Here is a 23710-nt window from a genome sequence, read left to right as displayed (position 1 = left end):
TGGCTTACATCGACTTTCGTATGGCGTTCGATGCAATTCCCCGTGAAATCTTATATAAAAAACGTATGGACAAAGGCTGTCCTTGGCATGTTTTGAAGTGGATCATTCAACTGCACTCAGCCACCTCTATACAAATCAGGCTAAATAATGAAGGCTTACTATCTGATCCAATAGAGACTGCACGAGGCCTAAAGCAGGGTTGTTTGTTAGCTTCAGCAACATTCAATTTTTTTATCTCGCATATAGGAAAGGAATTTGAGTCCACCGTCACAGGCTCACCAAAGATTAATAGTGTTCAATTTAAACATTTGTTATATGCAGATGACATGGTGCTGCTTTCGAAGACCGTGAATGGTCTCCGTGCTTCATTGAAGATTCTGGATAGGTATTCAATGGCAAACTGTATAACCATTAACATACTGAAAACCAAGGTAATTCAATTTGGTACAATAAAGCAGCGTTGCGCTACTCACCGGTGGCCCCTGGAAGGAACAACCTTGAGTACAGTGTCGTCATACATCTATCTAGGCACCTTTGTCACGCATAATCCAAGTCCTTTTGTGCCAAGCAAAAAACACTAACCGCAGTGTCTCAGGCTCGTCTAATTAAGAACAAATATTGTACGTTTTCTTTGGTCCCAATAATAACTTACTATAAGCAAAAGTTTGTTCCTGTTATAACTTATGGGACAGTCATTAAGGGCTGTTTTTGGAAACAAGTTTTAAACTTGCCGTTGTCTCAGCCTATATGTATCATGCGACATGAATTGGGTCTGTTTTTATTATACGCCACACATAAGTGGAAAATGTGTTCATTCTATAGGAAATGTCTATTGTTGATTGACAAATTTGGTTTAATTAACATCATTGCGAAATATCTTTTATTTTCCATGGATGTGTTTCCTTTGACTTGGAGAACAAAAGCACAGGAAATCATCAGTGAAATAGGTATATCAACATTACTACTTCTCAAAATCCAAATAAAGCCAAATTACGTTTATGGGAGCATGATTGTATACAAACGAGAAGTGCGTGTGCACGATATTGCACATTCATCGATACTCCTTTTAATATGAAATGTTATGGCACAATTGAAAGCTATTTGATGATCTTCCCTAATTCACGTATGCAAGATGATTTCTTGCGCTATCGGCTGAACATTTGGCCAACCCATGATCTACTACACAAACGTAAACTAATATCTGCAAGTGAATCACTGTGCCGATTCAGTAAATCTACCATAGAAACATTGAAACATCTCTGCTCAGATTGTCCGTCATTACTTAAGCGGAGAATTACACACTTTAAACTATTACTACAGGATTATGTTATAACTACTAGTGACAGATAGTGGGAATTGTTGTTTCATTCTAACAGACAGCTGATAAGATATGCCATTCTGAACTTCTTGTACAGTTTGAAACTTATGGACAAGAGACCAAACCAAAGCAAGTTATCAGCAAGTACCATTTAGTTTCATGAAACAGGATTGCTAGTTGTTCCTTTATTTTATGATTATGCATGAAGAATTTCAATTGAATCTTGATTTGCCATTTAGGGGTTATTATTATTTTATAATTATTATGTATATGTTATTCTTGAATTATTTAGATATGTTATAGTATGTATATTTTGTCTTTTTAAATTATCTAGATATGTCATATGAATGATTTTTTGTGTGCAATTGTATAACTTCATAAATTGTAGATGTTGAAAATAATTTTAAAGTATTTTGTAACTGTATTTGTTGAAAAATCAAGTTTACTTGATTAAAACAACTTACTAATAAAAAAAATAAAAAAAATATGTGAATTTTAAGCCAGATGCACATATCAAGGTGGGAGAAAATATAGCTTGCAGTCAGGCAGTAGGGCGGGGGAGGCAGGATTCAGCAGGCAACCAGGGAGAGGGTTGACGTCCAGGAGCAGGTGAACCGGGGTGCTTACCAATATAATGTAGTAGCACATTGATGATAGTCCTGAATTGCAGGGGTAGAGAATGTTTGTTCATTGTGCAGCACAGGCCTGGGAGAGATGCAGGAGCAAAAACATGGAGGAGGACCCTCCAGCTCCAGGCAGGTCCATGCAGGAGCCTTACTGAGGGGCCTTGGTGAGGGAGCCGATTTTCGCTGGCCGGCTCCCAGGATTGGCTCTTTGCGTGTGTGGCTGCCCAATCAGAGAGGCAACTGGCCAGGCAATATACAAACTCATCTGCACAGGGAGAAAGGCAGCCATGTTGAAACTGAATTCGATATTAATGAATCAAATAGCCAACTGGCCTCAGCAAGATTATACACCTTAGCAAAGTATACCCCACAATTGCTTTTCCACTGCCAGGATGATATGGATCTTCAAACAAAATGCAGCAGGTGGGGAGCGATTGTCGCTCATAATTCTAATTTTGCTGAAATTTGTATGATAAAGTCCATCACGGCTTACCTTGACTGTAGAAATGCCTGTGCTGCTACTGCGGCGTGTAGTGATGGTCAGGAGATGTGTCTGAACGATGAGGCATCGATCCTGCCTTGAGGATATGAAATGGAGGAAGGCAGGTCCATACAGGAGCCTTACTGAGGGGCCTTGCTGAGGGGGCCAGCATTCACCTGCCGTCTCCCAGGATTGGCTTGTGTGTGAGGCTGCCCAATCAGAAAGGCAACTGGACAGGCAATGTCTGAACTCCTCTGCATGAGGAGGCACCGGCCATGTTGAAAAACGAAGTCGGGAATACTGAATCAAATAGCCAACTGGCCTCAGCAAGGTTATACACCTTAGCAAAGTATGCCCCACAATTGCGCTTCCACTGCAAGGATGATAAGGCTCTTCAAGCAAAAGTTGGTTGAAGTGCGACAGTAGCATGAGTAGAGGGAGGAGGGCAAGGTAGCTGTTGTGCCAGTACGTATGCTTGCAGATCAGACGAGACTTGTCTCTTTTTGTGAGGGTAAGCTTCTAGGTATTCTAGGTGGAGACTCAGAGTCTGGTGAAATGTTTCATTTTGAAACACTGAGGGTGGAGCTAGATAAGGCCCGTCCTAGGGGGACATATGAGAGAACACTAAAATATTGTGCTGAGGCCCTGGATGGGGTTAAGTGTTGGTTTGCATGGTCACCCAGTCAATTTCATACATGCATGTCATGTGCTTTGAAGTTGTGGTCAAGGGTGTTTGGCATGGGGTGTTTCACTGTTATGGTGGTTGAAGAGGGATGTGGTTGCTGGAAGGTTAGTTTGTGGAAAGCGTTTGCTGTGGGATTTGCAATGCCAAATGGCACTGGCACAGTGGCCTCCAATCTATCTGGTCCACCAGTGCATAATATATGGACTTGAGCAATCTAATTGCATATTGATACCAATCATTTAAAGAGTGGAAAGAGTGATGGTACCTAGGTTGATTTCAGTGAGGTGAAAGGTGCAAGAGACAGGAAGAGAAGATGTGAGGGTTCCTGCTAATTCAGTGTTATGCTCTTGTCCTATGGTCACAAGAGATGCCACTAAAATCCCTGCACCGCCTTGCTTTCATGACATTACGTTCGCTGCAAGTATACACGCACTGGCTTACCATACCCTGAATTCCATTACTACCTCTACTCTATTCCACAAGTTGCCTATTTTCACGCAGCTAGAGCAACATTCTGGTCCATGGAGACCTAGTCTTTCCTCAGAGTCAATATTTATGTGGTGGCTGGTTTCCTGATTTCTCACCAATTGCACCTGTGTGTCTTCTGTGCGCTGTCTTTGTAAACTCTGTGCATCTGGAGCTCGCTGTTCCGGTAGCATTGCGGTCTGGACACAGGCTTTCCTTGGTTCCTTGATGACCTGCAGTTTGGCTTCACCTCTGTTCTGGTTGGTTCATGTCAGGGTTTACATTTTTTGCACCTCAACATCGCAGAAGCTGTACTCTTAGGCTTCCAAGCAGGTCTGAGGATTGCTACTAGGGCCAGGGCTGGGCTGGGAACCAGAAGTGCCCATGGACATACTTTCCAAAGTGGCCCCATGTTAACATATACTGTAATCTATGTAACACATTCTTTGCTTGATCACACTCAAAAGAAGCCCACCAGAAAATCTCCAGTTGACCAGTACACCACTGTGCAAGTCTCATTCTGGGCAGTGCAGCTGCCACTTCCACTGCCCGTCAGGTTACACTGCTTACTTGTGGCTGGTATCCTGGTATTGTAGCAGTGCCATCATTATCTTTGGCTTTTACATATACCCTTTTACATTAAAGTCTGTAGGCCTGCTTAGCTGTCCGCCGCCGGTGCTATTCCTAGCTCCTACTTCAACTCTGAATCCAGTGAAGGCTTGTCCCATGATGCTAGACTACTATGTTAATTCCAGCAGGAGAGAGCGCACCCCTCTCGCTGCTTGTTTCCTTTCTGTTCATGCATGTTTAGTCCTGTATCTTTAGCCCCTAATTCTGTTTCTGTGGCCTAGAGACTAAGTCCAGTCCAGCTTTACCTTTCAGCCTTTGCGTGGATTTCTTTTCCTGCTAGCATCTGCCTTTTCTCACCAGACTTCACATCTGCCCTTTCTTGAATGTGATGTGTAGATGTTTCTGTGACCTGCTAACATGGTCGGACTGGAAGGCCACCAGCACCCTGGGCAACATAGAACCCCAGCCCAATTCAAAAACCTGTAAGATTGTCCCATCCATCACTCTGAACCCCTCTGCGTTCAGAAGCACTCCCACAAAGAAAGAAGACTTCTAAGCTCATTGCTAACATGGCTGTGTCGACAGGTAATGTCATGATGTTGTCTCTCAAACACTTTGCTCTGAGTCAATGTGGCAAAAATAAACATAACTGATAACTGTTTGATGTAGGGCGTCATACCAAGCTTAATGGCACTGTTGCTAATGCAGATACATATTGTTATGAAACCCAGAAAGAAAAGTTGATTTGGCCCTTTACTGGGCTTGAACATGGTATCTACAGTTTGGGCAGAGACCTCAGCAGCAGGCACATAACCCAGCGAACTATCTGTCCTGCAGGTGAACATTAGCTTTGTAGAAATGGATAGCTAGTGACTAGCCCTATAAACAGATGACTGTATGAGGTGTCGGTCTGGTTAAGGAGGGTCCCTTTTATTACAAGGGATTCATGTTGGGCACACCATATTGATGACGGGGGATGGAAGCAAACTAGGGCAATGTTGCAAATCCATATGTATCAAGTGGAGTCAATTATGGATGGCATATGTTGCTGTTAGTGTTACAATTATTTAAGAATGTATACATATTAGATCTTCACGGACGTAGAAAGATATAATGTTAAAACTGCAATGCAACACAAACACAATTCACATGATGAGGAGCCTTGCTCCGTGGTTAAGTTGTTCCACATGCATTCTAAGCAGCAGGGACATTCTTGACGAAAAAGAGAATGAGTCACCTAGTAAGGCTGCATAAGGAACAGGGCACAGTTTATAGTCCCCGCAAGATAAACGTTATCTCGCCCTTTGTATTTGAATAGAGGGGGTAAGAAATTTTTTTAGGTAGTAATAAGCATGAGGCCAGGGTCAGGTGGTTAAGTGTTTTTCCAGGCCATCAGAGGCTGTATGTGGCCGCATAAATTAGAAGGTCTTGCAGAGGTGCAAGGAGTCTATGGAATGAAGATTGCAATCGGTAGTTCAAAGAAAATCCTGTTAATGCAGACCTTCCTTTATTTCCTAAAATACGGCAGCGGGACCATGCACAATCATACTTTAAGGTAAAGGTCTTTGGCCAGTCATTGCTAACAATTAATTATGTTTTCAATACCAATGTTTAACCATGTACTGACGTCAGGACCTAAAACCACGAATTCCAAGAAGTGGTGTGCTTTGAATATGATCTGAAGATAATAATGAAGATAAGACTGACCAATGAAAATGGAAGAATTGGGGAAAGATGGGATTTCTTTGAAGAGGTTTTGAGCACTCATATTTGGGGGTATATTGTAATAAAGTACCTGTTAGTGTTTAAAAATTGTTGCAAAAGGTATATAAGCTGCCAACTGATGAATTGTTGAGACTTTGGTTAGTTTGGTCCTACAACGCCATCTAACTGCTCCCCGGAGCTTTTGTGCAATAAAGTTGCTTTGTGTACAACCGTGTACTCACTTCTTGAGTGGTGGGCCTGTTTTGGCTTACGGTGATTAAAGGCCCACCTCCCCACGTTGGAAGGTGCTGCAGAAAGTCTCACAGGCCCAAAAGTTTTGTTAGTGTGTGTTTTTAATTGTGTTTTCTCTGTTGATGTATCCCTCAGCTTCAGTGGGAAGGGGGTGTGATGGTGGGAGGCAACCCAAAACAATCAAGGAAGCAGCCATGGGGTCTTCTTTGCTGCTGACCCACCACGTAAATGTCCAAACTGTTGAATGACCTATCCGCCCCTCACTACCAATGTATTGTTAGGGTACATGTCAGTCCAGTGGTGCAAGGGACTCCATCACAGAAGACAAATAGTTCTAGCAGTACTGCAAAGAGGTTTGCACAGAGACCACTCTCACTTCCTTTGCCATATAAAAGGTGGCAGTCTCTTAAAGGCCCATGTGATGCGACCAGGTCACACAGCAAACAAAGCAATCATTGGGTGAATAGTTGTAAAAACCAACCTGTAGTGTTAGGCAAGGTTACCACCAAGTTAGACTTTATTCCCATAATGTTAAGCATGGCAGATAAGCCATACTTCATTATTAAGAGGGAAAGGGGGGCACTAAGATACATCTAGTCACAAATTAATGAAATGTACTGAAATATCACTGTTAATTAGAAGAGTAAAGCATCAAGAAACTTCTAAAGTCACTGAAAGTGTTTTAAATACATGCAAATGTGTAGCAGGAGACCGAGTAGAAATACTAAGTCACGCAGCCGCTCTCCGTAGGACCCAACTTGGGTATGTAGTTAGTTAAAGTTAAAGTCAATTAAATCATGTAACAACAGTAGTGCACTTGGTTAGATAAGAAAAAAGGCTTTTGTTGTTTTTCAGAATTGATTTTATCAAAATGGTCTCAAGGTAGAGAAGTCACTAATGTCTTCTTAGTGAGGAAGCAATTGCCACAACTTATTAGTAAATCAGACCATAAATGCCAATGCATTTTGGAAAACAATTTCCTTCATCGGGGCCAGTCTGAGTGTGGTAACTTGCTAGGTGCATAAGTGGCACAGGGTAGACATGGGAGCCATAGGGTAATCGTGAGAACTGCCCGACAAGTAATCAGGGCAGGAAAAAAGCCGTCACTGCTGCGGCGTGTGTCTCACGGGTAGGCTGAAGTCCTTCAGCTGCCGGCGAGCGTAAACTTCAGCCTACCCGTGACACACACGCCGCAGCAGTGACGGCTTTTTTCCTCACACTTTCAATGTTATAACAATTGCATGTTACATGTATTTCTGTGTGCATTATTCTGATATGCAGACAATATAAAGTATCTTATGAAACAACTAAGAATGTGCATGGCTCTTTATTGGTGACATGTTTCTTTTTGCAATGTGTAGAAAGCGTTGCTTGGTAGAACTGTTATATATCTAGCACTCTGTCAAAATCAGAGTTTTCTCTCCAGGAGGTACCGGACAAGGTAAGTATAATTGTAGAATATTTCACTATGTTGTAAATACATCATTTTTCAGGTGGCCTAGTAAGCCTACTATGAATCATTATATTGAACCACCAATGCAAAGCAGATAAGGTACAACAAAGAACACCTAAAATAACAGTAAGCCCGGTTTTTGTTTGCAGTTTACGATCCCAGTATGAGAATAACATCAGATGGTCCTGTGTCCTTAGGGCTCACAAAATATACCTGACAGTCACCAGAATATCTCAAGTGGGGACAAAGGGCTTCAGGACAATAGGCGCAATGGTCCCAGGAGGGAAGCATATGCAGAGGCCCGAGTCAGGATGTCCATCAATGGTGCAGGTAAGTTGTGAGCAGCAGCACAACACCTCCTGGAATACAGCCAGGCATGAGGGAGTCCCTCTTCAGGACCAGTGAGTAGCGCTGGTCCAGGAAGCTTCATGGAGTGCCAAATGACTGTGGGCATGGGTAATTCAGTGGTTCCTGCCAGATGGAAATCAAAGAAGAGCCTGAGGCAGGATTCCAGCACAAGGTAAGACAGAGTATCCTCTTTAGAAGTATCAAGAGTTACCAGCCAAACCACCCTGAAGATATCCAGGGACGTCCCCTCTCTCCAGCATCTTCCAGTGAGTTTCAAAGTAAACGTCTGTAGAATGGCCCAGTGTCTCCCTCGTTATGCAGACACGGTTCCGGTTAACCACACCACTCCAATTCACAGCCATGCACAGTTCAAAGTTTTGGGCTATATGATTGGGACTGGTCAGCCAAGCACAACTTTTATACACACACACACGAGTGTCTAAACTAGATGCCAGTCATACACAGGTGACTTTGTGAGCTCTGGGAGGAGCCCACATAGGCAGAAAAACCATTTTGGTGGCCCAAGCACCTAAAGAAAGATAACAAACAATGGCTGGAGTGTAGGACTTTAAAATATATTAGTAGCTATGTTGCACCTATTCAGGGAGTAGGTGCCTACCAATGAGGGAAAAGGGCTACAGACTTGTGTAGCCAAAAAGTATAAAATATAACCACTACCAGCCTACTCCTCCAACACATATTCTGTTTAGAAACATCGCGTATGGACACATTGGGTTTCTCTGCTAGCACCCCTGCCCTGGTAGCCATAAGAGCTATTAAGGGCAGCATTACATAACATGAGTTGCATTTTACAGTGACGCCTCTGTCAGCAAAAATAAAGAAGCTGTGAGACCAAGAAGCCAGCAAAATGTTTACGGGACTTGCCAAATTAGCAAAAGGGGAGCCAAAAAAGGTCTTTCTGACCCAACAGTCCGTCATGCTCTTTATTGATTATGCTTCCTTCCATCTTTTCCTATCGCCTCCTGCGGTCAGTCTTTTACTTCGTGGGTATCCTCTGTCCTGTTCTCTTTCTACTGCAAGACTCTGCCCATTCCCTCCATCTACTCCAGTCCAGCACATAGTATAGGGGTGCACTGGACAGATATAACTAGACTGGCCAGTACCTGTAAACTGGGCTGCACTCACTGCAAAGTCTTGACAAGGGTTGAGTGCGGCCAAAGTGCTGCTTCTCCTGGATTTTCATGCACATGCAAAGTCTATGTTCTACATGGCAGCAAACTGAGTGTTGAAAGTGTGTCCTGACATGGGCGTTTACCAGTGGCAATGAAGTGTACAAGAAGTGTGACGATCCGATCCCTGATCTTGTGGGTGAAATCAGTGATACACAGGTCATGTACATGAAAATGTTAACATCTCTGCTTTTGCGGGTGATACCTACATTTCAAAGATATAGATCGTTTCAAACGCCCCCTTTTAAGACTCTTTGACAAGGCACCCCGGCCATTCGCCATGATTCATTACTTTGTAAGCTCTAACAATGCAAGCCCTCTGACTTCCCCATAACAGATTGCAACCAAGCAGTCATGCAAGAGTGCACTCAGGAGTTGCATGTTACTATCAAAGGAACACCACAATCTGGTGGTTACCCTCACATCCTAAAAGTAGACCTCTACACTGAATACAGAAGAGCATATAGTGTACAGTCTACACAGGCCATGCAATACAAAGATACTATATTGTGTAACCTTGGGTATATTTTGGCTCGCTGCACAAATAGAAAGAGGCAATAACACGTTTGGTGTGCTGAGATGTTGTGCTGTATTTTTGGCCTTGCTTTCCAAACACTATAACCAGCTTGAATGCACTTTGGAGTCTCTTATACCACTTCAGGACAGGGCTGTCGCTAACCCAGTCGCCAATAAAGAAAACACATTCCTGAGTGGTGAGCAGAGCCAATCCTATCCTTCCTGGTAATCCCTCTACATATAAATAAAGCTATCTGCGAACAATATGGGAATGGTAGGCAGCTACAGGCCTGTGTGTTCTAGTCTCTCGCACACAGATGGATCCCAGCAACATTTTGAAAAACCATAGTGACATCACACACCAATCATCTCGGTCTGAGATACTGAATTACACCATGCTAGGTCACAGGGATCACATGACCTACAAACTACCTGGCAAAGAAGCTGGGGCAGGTGTGTAACACAATGCTGCAATGCTGGGTCCCCCACACACCCTGTCAGGAGGACTGCACCATTAAAGTCCAGGTCGCTGATTTCGAAACTCTCTGTTATCATTCAATAGCGCAGAAACCCCCCAGGTTTGTCCTAGGCCTCTGCCACAGTAATTGAATTCAGGGACTCTTTGTGCAAGCATCCCACGCACTCATGTCAGACAGTGCATTAAAGCACTGTGACATATTCAACCTTTCCCACACCCCCCAATGGCAGGGCAAGAGGGACCAGATGCAAGATGCAGAGGCGTTGCTAGGGGGTGGACCTGACGGGGGCTGTAGCCCAGTGTCTTTTGGTTGTAGCCCCAGATAGAAGCTCTGGGGCTACAACCAAGAGGCTAGTTACCCCCGAGTCCCGACTGTCCGGACATTAGCGGATCTTTTCCAGACCTAGCAACACCCCTGCACAAGAGGACACACTTAAGAAAGAAATGTATAGAAATACCCATGTACCTATTTACAGAATAGCTGGAAGATCTCTGCAATTCTGTGGCACTGCCACCGCATCTATCAGTGCCGAGGCACACCACTTGTCAATCTAATGACGGTTTTGTTATACTAGAACATGTCAGCAAGTGACGTTGATAAGGCCGAAGTACCTGCGAGGCGATGGCGTCGGAGCCGCCGCCAGCATGAAAGGCCGCTGATATAGGAGCCCGCGAGATTATTTGATTAGGAACGTTCTCGAAGCAGCCCAGAAGCCGCAGGTTCGATAGACACGAAGAGGTCCGGTGTAAAATGCAGCCCCTCTTGCTTGCTTAGATGCTCATTACAACTTGAGGACGGTCTAGGAGGCGAGCCAATATCCCTACTTCTGTCGACAGTATCCAAGAGTTTAACCGGAGGGTGGAAATGGATTTGGAAAGAAGAATATAATCATTTCTGGAGAAGGAATCATGCAGGCTGGAATAAAAGTTTGATAACCGATGCGCTGCAGGCGCCGACCCGTCGGCTGCTTATCGTGGTTTTTTGTTCATCCATTGTCCTCTGACGGAGTCAAGGCTGCAGAGTCAAGGCAGTCCGTGGCAGTCTCTCTACAGTTGCTGTTCCTAGTGAAGGTGTGTCCATAAAACACCCATCTATCCGCGGAGCGGGCCGCGGAGTCAAGGCTGCAGAGTCAAGGCAGTCCGTGGTAGTCTCTCTACAGTTGCTGTTCCTAGTGAAGGTGTGTCCATAAAACACCCATCTATCCGCGGAGCGGGCCGCGGAGTCAAGGCTGCAGAGTCAAGGCAGTCCGTGGCAGTCTCTCTACAGTTGCTGTTCCTAGTGAAGGTATGTCCATAAAACACCCATCTATCCGCGGAGCGGGCCGCGGAGTCAAGGCTGCAGAGTCAAGGCAGTCCGTGGCAGTCTCTCTACAGTTGCTGTTCCTAGTGAAGGTGTGTCCATAAAACACCCATCTATCCGCGGAGCGGGCCGCGGAATCAAGGCCGCAGAGTCAAGGCAGTCCGTGGCAGTCCGAGCCAGGACCGCAGGACCACCGGGACTGCCCTCACAGCACTGGCAAAATGAACCGTGCACCCGAAGAAGAAGTGCACTGGCTAAGGAGCCAAAGAACCCATAGTGAAGACAGCGGGCTGGAGCACCGCAGCCCCCACAAAAACCCTTCGAGAAGCAAAAAACTACAGGCCGCAAGACCACTCATACCCTCTCAACAAACACACAAACTTCCGACAAACCCCCGAAGTCAGGGCAGTGCGGAACCATCGGCTCGACCAACAGAGGGTCCCAAGCTGGATGCAACCAACCTCCCTGCGAACCCGCTAGCCGCGCCGCTCCCCAAGGGAGGGCCGGGAAGGTCTGCCCGACAATCAGCGGCGGCGCCGCAGAAGGATGCCAAGCTTGAGAGAGTTAACCCTCCCCCGACCCCTCCACACTCTCTGGCCGCTCTGGGAGCGTTGGCTCGAGCCCACAGAACGGAGGAACAAGACAGAGCCCAGGACGGCGCCATCTCTACACCTCTAGCCCTCACCTACCCCCCGGCGGGCCTGGGAGCATCGGCTCGACTGCCGGGGGACACCGAGCGGGGTGCGGAGACTGCGGAGGCAGCCCCGTATCAGCAGGCTGATTCAACTATAACGGCTGGTCTGGGAGCGTCGGCTCGACCAGCTGCGGTACCGACCTGCGAAAACGAACACAACAGGGATCGCCCGCCTCACAAGTCCCCACACTCACCGCTGGGTCTGGGAGCTCTGCCTCGACCGTCCTCGGGCGTTGCTGGGGCGGGCGCTCTGGACTCTCCTACGAGACGCTCCTCGCGCACGCCGCCGCCCGAGGCGAACGTGAACGGGGAGAGGAGTCTCCTCGCGAGGGCGCTCTGCCCCCTCGCGGCCCTCCGGGACCGGGAGTCGCAAGAGAAGAGGGAGTGGGCGGGTGCTCACCGGCGCTGCTCTGCTCGGCTGGAGCGGGCCCCGGAAACTTCTCCCTGGAGCGGAAGGAGAGGACGCTGCGCTAGACCCAGCTCCCTCTAGAGACTTATTTGGGAATCTCATATGCTCCACCACCATACATACCTCCAACGAGGCCATTGACTCCATAAAAACGAGCAACATTGACACCCCCAGATGTGGGGGAAACAAAATAAAAATTGACATTGAGATTCATCCGGTGTTGGCCAGGGAGTACTTAGCTAGCCCCCCATCCAGTATGGGAAACTTGAAAACTGTTTGGTCAGGCGACTGCTCATACTCAACAAATGAGGACTCAGAAAGTGAGAACTCCACAAACTACGTCACAACGCCCCCTTTATCCACCTCAAAGGCAACACTACTGAGGATCTCTGGAAAGGAGCCTTCACTCAACACTAACAAAATGTCACCTAAAGACTCAACCCCAACGAAGGTCAAACACTCGCCTGTGAAGGGAAACAGATCAAAGCCATGCAAAACAAATAAACCTAAACCTCTTACATGCAGACTACCAAAAAACAACTTGCATCCTGCCCCAACAAATCGGAACAAAGAGGCCCAGATTCCATCAGTGGGCACCCTGGATAAATTCTTCAGCAAACAAGGGAAAGAAGTCTCCGTACGGAAGTGTGAAATCTCTGACGCAGAACTCCTGGAGGGGACCTTAGAAGAAAATGATCACACTAACTCCCCCGTCATTCCGACGAGACTAAACTTCAACACAAACTCTCCCAACCCTATCGCTCCCAGCCCTCAACTACCCATCAACAAAAGATGGCACTTTGGGAAACCGCCAGCAAGGAACACAGAATTCAACACACCAGGAAACCCTTCACAGCGCTTTGCTCCATCACACAGCCACAATAAGCCAAACACGCCTAAAGAAAATCTGTTACATGGTGGAGTGCCAGAGCCAATAGCCACATCGATTAAATCACAAAACCCCGGCCCAACATCCAAGAAACTGGATTCAACAAACTCAAAATCTGAGAGGCTCATAACGCAACCCTTGCCCGCAAAATTAACGCAGGCTATCCCACATCAGGATCATTTGACAATGACTACAACACCAATAATCAACCGACCGCAAGAAGCTCAAACTCTGAATCAGCTCACGCAAAGCACACCACCAAAGAACAGGAGAACAAGTGAAATCATGGGAAACTCTGGTAAAGAAACACCAATCAAAAAAACGGATCTACTAACGATAATGTCAGCTATCACTATAGCCCTAGCTCCGTTCACCAAACTGTATGAATCACTCAATGACTCTGTAAAGGATCAAGTAACGCTGGCAGCCTCTGCACAGGCCAAACTAATCTTCTTAGAAGGATTTATCACCTCAAAAATAGAAAACAGGAAGACCACTAAAGATGCCAGCACACAAACAAGGGACCAACAACACCTGGTAACAAAATCTGTTCAGTCCCAGGTCGACTTTTCACCAGTGGCAACATTCCATTTCAAAGCCGGAACTGCCGACAAGAACAGCAACCCCTGCTCAGCTGTATCAGGCAAGAACCTCCTAATGACCACGGCGCCGGACAACCAGAACCCAAGACTCTCCCTTCTAAGCCCCACATTGGATTTGACAAAGAAAACCCACATAGGCCAACCTCATGGAAATCAAACCACTCTCAATTTCTCAATACTACCAACGAGCAAGACAAAGGCACCAAACGGGTGCATAATCAACGAGAAAGAACAAGGGCTCAGAGTCTCTGCTGATGGCCCATCCATACCCTTAGCACCAGCAACGAAACCAAAGACCGCGACAATTGCCCAACCCAAACTGGCAACGGAACACCTTAAGGCTACGAAAAAATCTTCACTTTCAACCAAACGAAAGTACATCAAAACTTCAACTAAACTACCGACTCCAAAGGCTACTCAAAATAACCACGTGAGATTGAATAGCAATAGATCTCCCTCACCCACAGAAAGCGATTTAATGGGAAACGCCCTGGAACTCTCTTCTCAATGGCTGACCAAAGACCCAAAATCCGATAATAACCATGAATCAAAAAGAAAAACTGTCTCCTTTGATCGGAACCATGACAATGGTACACCTCCAAAAAAATCAGACTTTTGGAGTCAAAAACCATACCGCTACACACGGCTGAAGAGGCGAAACGACAGTCCTCGACTTGGTCAAAACAAAGACATCCTTCTAGCACTAAAAAACAGGATGAATCCAACAATCAGAAAACAATTCATACCCCCAATAGATGGAAATCCAGAGTGCACATGCAACAAAAAAGAGAACCCAGAGACTACCATCTAAAAAGAGAGCGGAACGGTTTGACGCCACCAAAGCACTTGGATAGAGATTGGAAACGCACTCGTCTTACGAGATCCAAGAGAACAACTGATACTCGTTCTTTCTTCTTGCAACCCAGTTACAAGTCAAAGCCCAATCAGGTTCTAAATAGAGCCGTAATAATGGACCTACTCCATCAAGTTCCGTCTTTAAGATCAGTAACATCGGACCACCTTGACGTCATTGAATTTTCAGGTCCCCACTGCATAGACAGTGTATATATCCATATATCCGCATCAAGCACGAGACGTAAACTTTCTGGGCCCTGATCGACCCGAAAGGAAATAATTCCAAGGACGCCTTAGCCAATTCAATTGGAGAGGCGCAATGGATCTCTTTCTTCTCGAACATGTTTGCTTCACCTAAGAGCATTACTTACGAAATTCCACGGGCCCAAAAAGACTGATGGGACATAGAATGCGACGAAACGGAAATCGGTGGGAAAATCCGGAAACTGAACAACTCCCAGGCACCCGGACCGGATGGAATCTCCAATGCCGACCTCAGAATCATGGGGAGCCCTTATACCCCGAATATTCCGACAATGCGCCAACACCCGCTCTATCCCGAAATCTTGGAAAACGGCAAACGTGGTTCCAATTTTCAAGAAAAAAGACAAAGGGAATCCATCAAACTATCGACCAATCGCCTTACTGGACACCATTGGCAAACTGTTTGGCGCCTTCCTTCTGGACAAATTCAAGACATGGGCAGTCACCTCTGAAGCTCACGACGACTTCCAAAAAGGCTTTGTAAAAAAACATTGGAACAATGGCCAACATAATGCTATTAAGTATACTCAAAGCTAAAATTCTGGAGGGACGTCCAAAGATCCATCTGGCTTTCATAGATCTCTCTCACGCTTTTGACAAAGTCAACAGAGACCGACTCTGGAGGAAACTGAGGACCTGGAACTGTCCTCCATCAATCCTGAACCCAATCATCGAGCTGTATTCAGGAACCTCCATGAGGGTCAGACTCAACGGAATAGGCCAACTCTCAGAGGAGATTAACACCCATAGAGGCGTAAAGCAAGGATGCCCACTGGCCCCCGCACTGTATAATGCATTTACTGGTGATTACCAAAACTGGGACCCCACAGCCAGAACATTTCCACCGAACATTGGAGACGAGAATGTTGGCAGACTACTCTACGCTGATGACATTCTATTACTCGACCAAACTGCCATAGGTCTACAACGTAAACTCAACTTACTCTCAGAATACCTCCAAGCCAATGACCTGATTCTAAACTCAACAAAAACAAAAATAATGACATTGGAAAAAACAACAACACGAAAAGAAAAATCGAAATGGTCTCTGGCAGGTGAGAGACTGGAAAAAATAAAATCATTTAGATACCTGGGAGTCACGATCAATTCAAACCGTTTTGAAATCCCCATGCAGGAATCCATGATCGCAAAAACAAAAATCATGATGACACAAGCACGACTCATGGACAAAAAATTTGGAAAATTCTCCTTGAAACCAGTTCTTAATTTCTACACAGCAAAAGCAGTGCCTGCTATTTCCCATGGGGCAGAGGCGATGCCTATGATACCCGAGAGAATCTGGATAAAACTGGAAGAAGCTCTGGGGCTACAACCAAGAGGCTAGTTACCCCCGAGTCCCGACTGTCTGGACATTAGCGGATCTTTTCCAGACCTAGCAACACCCCTGCACAAGAGGACACACTTAAGAAAGAAATGTATAGATCTCTAGCTGGAAGCTAGAAGATCTCTGCAATTCTGTGGCACTGCCACCGCATCTATCAGTGCCGAGGCACACCACTTGTCAATCTAATGACGGTTTTGTTATACTAGAACATGTCAGCAAGTGACGTTGATAAGGCCGAAGTACCTGTGAGGCGATGGCGTCGGAGCCGCCGCCAGCATGAAAGGCCGCTGATATAGGAGCCCGCGAGATTATTTGATTAGGAACGTTCTCGAAGCAGCCCAGAAGCCGCAGGTTCGATAGACACGAAGAGGTCCGGTGTAAAATGCAGCCCCTCTTGCTTGCTTAGATGCTCATTACAACTTGAGGACGGTCTAGGAGGCGAGCCAATATCCCTACTTCTGTCGACAGTATCCAAGAGTTTAACCGGAGGGTGGAAATGGATTTGGAAAGAAGAATATAATCATTTCTGGAGAAGGAATCATGCAGGCTGGAATAAAAGTTTGATAACCGATGCGCTGCAGGCGCCGACCCGTCGGCTGCTCATCGTGGTTTTTTGTTCATCCATTGTCCTCTGACGGAGTCAAGGCTGCAGAGTCAAGGCAGTCCGTGGCAGTCTCTCTACAGTTGCTGTTCCTAGTGAAGGTGTGTCCATAAAACACCCATCTATCCGCGGAGCGGGCCGCGGAGTCAAGGCTGCAGAGTCAAGGCAGTCCGTGGTAGTCTCTCTACAGTTGCTGTTCCTAGTGAAGGTGTGTCCATAAAACACCCATCTATCCGCGGAGCGGGCCGCGGAGTCAAGGCAGCAGAGTCAAGGCAGTCCGTGGCAGTCTCTCTACAGTTGCTGTTCCTAGTGAAGGTATGTCCATAAAACACCCATCTATCCGCGGAGCGGGCCGCGGAGTCAAGGCTGCAGAGTCAAGGCAGTCCGTGGCAGTCTCTCTACAGTTGCTGTTCCTAGTGAAGGTGTGTCCATAAAACACCCATCTATCCGCGGAGCGGGCCGCGGAGTCAAGGCCGCAGAGTCAAGGCAGTCCGTGGCAGTCCGAGCCAGGACCGCAGGACCACCGGGACTGCCCTCACAGCACTGGCAACATGAACCGTGCACCCGAAGAAGAAGTGCACTGGCTAAGGAGCCAAAGAACCCATATTGAAGACAGCGGGCTGGAGCACCGCAGCCCCCACAAAAACCCTTCGAGAAGCAAAAAACTACAGGCCGCAAGACCACTCATACCCTCTCAACAAACACACAAACTTCCGACAAACCCCCAAAGTCAAGGCAGTCCGGAACCATCGGCTCGACCAACAGAGGGTCCCAAGCTGGATGCAACCAACCTCCCTGCGAACCCGCTAGCCGCGCCGCTCCCCAAGGGAGGGCCGGGAAGGTCTGCCCGACAATCAGCGGCGGCGCCGCAGAAGGATGCCAAGCTTGAGAGAGTTAACCCTCCCCCGACCCCTCCACACTCTCTAGCCGCTCTGGGAGCGTCGGCTCGAGCCCACAGAACGGAGGAACAAGACAGAGCCCAGGACGGCGCCATCTCTACACCTCTAGCCCTCACCTACCCCCCGGCGGGCCTGGGAGCATCGGCTCGACTGCCGGGGGACACCGAGCGGGGTGCGGAGACTGCGGAGGCAGCCCCGTATCAGCAGGCTGATTCAACTATAACGGCTGGTCTGGGAGCGTCGGCTCGACCAGCTGCGGCACCGACCTGCGAAAACAAACACAACAGGGATCGCCCGCCTCACAAGTCCCCACACTCACCGCTGGGTCTGGGAGCTCTGCCTCGACCGTCCTCGGGCGTTGCTGGGGCGGGCGCTCTGGACTCTCCTACAAGACGCTCCTCGCGCACGCCGCCGCCCGAGGCGAACGTGAACGGGGAGAGGAGTCTCCTCGCGAGGGCGCTCTGCTCCCTCGCGGCCCTCCGGGACCGGGAGTCGCAAGAGAAGAGGGAGTGGGCGGGTGCTCACCGGCGCTGCTCTGCTCGGCTGGAGCGGGCCCCGGAAACTTCTCCCTGGAGCGGAAGGAGAGGACGCTGCGCTAGACCCAGCTCCCTCTAGAGACTTATTTGGGAATCTCATATGCTCCACCACCATACATACCTCCAACGAGGCCATTGACTCCATAAAAACGAGCAACATTGACACCCCCAGATGTGGGGGAAACAAAATAAAAATTGACATTGAGATTCATCCGGTGTTGGCCAGGGAGTACTTAGCTAGCCCCCCATCCAGTATGGGAAACTTGAAAACTGTTTGGTCAGGCGACTGCTCATACTCAACAAATGAGGACTCAGAAAGTGAGAACTCCACAAACTACGTCACAACGCCCCCTTTATCCACCTCAAAGGCAACACTACTGAGGATCTCTGGAAAGGAGCCTTCACTCAACACTAACAAAATGTCACCTAAAGACTCAACCCCAACGAAGGTCAAACACTCGCCTGTGAAGGGAAACAGATCAAAGCCATGCAAAACAAATAAACCTAAACCTCTTACATGCAGACTACCAAAAAACAACTTGCATCCTGCCCCAACAAATCGGAACAAAGAGGCCCAGATTCCATCAGTGGGCACCCTGGATAAATTCTTCAGCAAACAAGGGAAAGAAGTCTCCGTACGGAAGTGTGAAATCTCTGACGCAGAACTCCTGGAGGGGACCTTAGAAGAAAATGATCACACTAACTCCCCCGTCATTCCGACGAGACTAAACTTCAACACAAACTCTCCCAACCCTATCGCTCCCAGCCCTCAACTACCCATCAACAAAAGATGGCACTTTGGGAAACCGCCAGCAAGGAACACAGAATTCAACACACCAGGAAACCCTTCACAGCGCTTTGCTCCATCACACAGCCACAATAAGCCAAACACGCCTAAAGAAAATCTGTTACATGGTGGAGTGCCAGAGCCAATAGCCACATCGATTAAATCACAAAACCCCGGCCCAACATCCAAGAAACTGGATTCAACAAACTCAAAATCTGAGAGGCTCATAACGCAACCCTTGCCCGCAAAATTAACGCAGGCTATCCCACATCAGGATCATTTGACAATGACTACAACACCAATAATCAACCGACCGCAAGAAGCTCAAACTCTGAATCAGCTCACGCAAAGCACACCGCCAAAGAACAGGAGAACAAGTGAAATCATGGGAAACTCTGGTAAAGAAACACCAATCAAAAAAACGGATCTACTAACGATAATGTCAGCTATCACTATAGCCCTAGCTCCGTTCACCAAACTGTATGAATCACTCAATGACTCTGTAAAGGATCAAGTAACGCTGGCAGCCTCTGCACAGGCCAAACTAATCTTCTTAGAAGGATTTATCACCTCAAAAATAGAAAACAGGAAGACCACTAAAGATGCCAGCACACAAACAAGGGACCAACAACACCTGGTAACAAAATCTGTTCAGTCCCAGGTCGACTTTTCACCAGTGGCAACATTCCATTTCAAAGCAGGAACTGCCGACAAGAACAGCAACCCCTGCTCAGCTGTATCAGGCAAGAACCTCCTAATGACCACGGCGCCGGACAACCAGAACCCAAGACTCTCCCTTCTAAGCCCCACATTGGATTTGACAAAGAAAACCCACATAGGCCAACCTCATGGAAATCAAACCACTCTCAATTTCTCAATACTACCAACGAGCAAGACAAAGGCACCAAACGGGTGCATAATCAACGAGAAAGAACAAGGGCTCAGAGTCTCTGCTGATGGCCCATCCATACCCTTAGCACCAGCAACGAAACCAAAGACCGGGACAATTGCCCAACCCAAACTGGCAACGGAACACCTTAAGGCTACGAAAAAATCTTCACTTTCAACCAAACGAAAGTACATCAAAACTTCAACTAAACTACCGACTCCAAAGGCTACTCAAAATAACCACGTGAGATTGAATAGCAATAGATCTCCCTCACCCACAGAAAGCGATTTAATGGGAAACGCCCTGGAACTCTCTTCTCAATGGCTGACCAAAGACCCAAAATCCGATAATAACCATGAATCAAAAAGAAAAACTGTCTCCTTTGATCGGAACCATGACAATGGTACACCTCCAAAAAAATCAGACTTTTGGAGTCAAAAACCATACCGCTACACACGGCTGAAGAGGCGAAACGACAGTCCTCGACTTGGTCAAAACAAAGACATCCTTCTAGCACTAAAAAACAGGATGAATCCAACAATCAGAAAACAATTCATACCCCCAATAGATGGAAATCCAGAGTGCACATGCAACAAAAAAGAGAACCCAGAGACTACCATCTAAAAAGAGAGCGGAACGGTTTGACGCCACCAAAGCACTTGGATAGAGATTGGAAACGCACTCGTCTTACGAGATCCAAGAGAACAACTGATACTCGTTCTTTCTTCTTGCAACCCAGTTACAAGTCAAAGCCCAATCAGGTTCTAAATAGAGCCGTAATAATGGACCTACTCCATCAAGTTCCGTCTTTAAGATCAGTAACATCGGACCACCTTGACGTCATTGAATTTTCAGGTCCCCACTGCATAGACAGTGTATATATCCATATATCCACATCAAGCACGAGACGTAAACTCAAGGACGAGTCCAGAGCCCTTAGAGACCTAGGTTACTACCTGGAAGAAATAAGTAATGACAAGGAGAACTTTCGCCAAGCACCAGCCGGATCTAAAGCGAGAGATCGCACACTAAGCACAGAACATGCTCCTTCTGACAAGATAGACACCTCTTCAAGATCTTGAGCTTCATTCTACGCTCCCCTTAAAAAACACTCAGGATTCAGAGCCCAAGAACTGAACGAAAGGAGATCACTTGAGGACAACTCGGACGCCCCTCTGCGTCACCGAGCCCCACACTATAGACCTCGTAAAACTCATTCCAAAACCAGAACACAGGATCCTGAGGAAAGGAGGCCAATCGGTAACCATTATGGGAAGGAACCTAACAAGGACGAGCGAAGAACCTCCAACCACAAGGACCGACGGGACTCACCATACAAACCAACTAAAACTCAACAATGGCACAAAAGCCCCACAAGTAACACCACGATTCGACATAAAGAAAAACTGAGTAACACAGAGCCAGAACGATTCCCGAAGGACCCCGTGCTGAATCAGAAGTCAACAATTGATCAGGACCCCCCCAGAAGGAGGACAAGTGAACTACATCATTACTTGCGACACTCCCGTAGAGACAACGAAAAAACTAGATGGGCCTGGTCCCCGGAAAGACCCTCAACAGAAACAAGACGATAGCCACGAACAACCGTGACTGGAGAAGACAAAGATCCCAGAAGTCCACCACAGACCCCCAGAAGACTAATAATGGGCTTGTGGAACACAAGAGGCTTCACCCATCTGACAACCAAATCAGACGTAAAATTGGGATCATTTGACCTTCTCTGCTTACAGGAGACGTGGCTCCTCAAGAAGCCAACAATTGACGGCTTCAAAATCGATTTCTCACCAGCAATGCAAGGAACAGGCAGGCCTAGCTCAGGGCTCCTGACAGCTGTCAGAATCTGTAGCGGCCTGCAACTAAAACAAACACTGTTAAGTATCGCATTCATTCTGGCTTCCTTGGTTTCCGGAAAGAAGACCGCAGCGGGCAAAAACGCGGACAAGCCAATATCATACTTAGTGATAAACATATACTGGAATCCAAATGCGTTGAAAGAAGCAGCTCTTCTGGCAAATATTGGTCAAATGATAGAATCCAGTCTAAACACGATGGACATCGACCACATCATAATATGCGGGGACTTAAACCTGACCCTAGCTAACATTGGCCAAAACACAAAAAAGGGCGACCCAAATCCTAGATCGGTAACTCAAGATCCTTCGACAATCCGAGAATCGGATCAGAGAGGCAAGTGTTGGGAAACATTCATGGACGAACTTGATCTTCATAATCTTCACCACTTGACTTCACCCACATCTAACCCCATCCCCACCTGGGAACAAGGAAACCTCAAAGCTTTTTTGGACCACATATACGTATCCAGAAATCTGCTCTCAAAGATAACTGCATTCGAAGTGACAAGAACCAAAAAAAGTGACCACAACCTTCTGACGGTCACATGGTCAGTCCCAGATCCATAATCAGAGGAGAAAAGAAAGAAAATGACTCTGTCAATTGCCATCAATGGTGCAGGGACAAGAACCAGCGAAGCAATAAGAGCAATCACAAAGAATTACGAAAGAACAATTGCCGTACCAGCGGGTTCATTAACATCCGATTATTATCCCCTACTGATCCCTTACCAACAACAAAGGAAACCACAAGCATTTGCAAAGAATCCGAATCACATGCGCAACAAGCAATTGGTGGAAAAAAGAAGAGAAATGAGAAGAACTCTACGTAAAGCAAAATCTCGCCCCTCAAAACTAACAGCTGAGGCAGCATTGCTCGCAAAAAAGTCTTACAGAAACTGGCTGAAATCCCATCGTGCCATACTATACCAAGAGGACGCGGAGAACATGCTAAGGACTCTAAGCGGGAAACAACATAAAGCTTTCTGGGCCCTGATCGACCCGAAAGGAAATAATTCCAAGGACGCCTTAGCCAATTCAATTGGAGAGGCGCAATGGATCTCTTTCTTCTCGAACATGTTTGCTTCACCTAAGAGCATTACTTACGAAATTCCACGGGCCCAAAAAGACTGATGGGACATAGAATGCGACGAAACGGAAATCGGTGGGAAAATCCGGAAACTGAACAACTCCCAGGCACCCGGACCGGATGGAATCTCCAATGCCGACCTCAGAATCATGGGGAGCCCTTATACCCCGAATATTCCGACAATGCGCCAACACCCGCTCTATCCCGAAATCTTGGAAAACGGCAAACGTGGTTCCAATTTTCAAGAAAAAAGACAAAGGGAATCCATCAAACTATCGACCAATCGCCTTACTGGACACCATTGGCAAACTGTTTGGCGCCTTCCTTCTGGACAAATTCAAGACATGGGCAGTCACCTCTGAAGCTCACGACGACTTCCAAAAAGGCTTTGTAAAAAAACATTGGAACAATGGCCAACATAATGCTATTAAGTATACTCAAAGCTAAAATTCTGGAGGGACGTCCAAAGATCCATCTGGCTTTCATAGATCTCTCTCACGCTTTTGACAAAGTCAACAGAGACCGACTCTGGAGGAAACTGAGGACCTGGAACTGTCCTCCATCAATCCTGAACCCAATCATCGAGCTGTATT

Source organism: Ambystoma mexicanum, chromosome 3q (genome assembly GCF_040938575.1).
Source record: "Ambystoma mexicanum isolate Mex_15411 chromosome 3q, UKY_AmexF1_1, whole genome shotgun sequence".
Lineage (NCBI taxonomy): Eukaryota > Metazoa > Chordata > Amphibia > Caudata > Ambystomatidae > Ambystoma > Ambystoma mexicanum.
Note: the sequence above shows the minus strand (reverse complement) of the source record.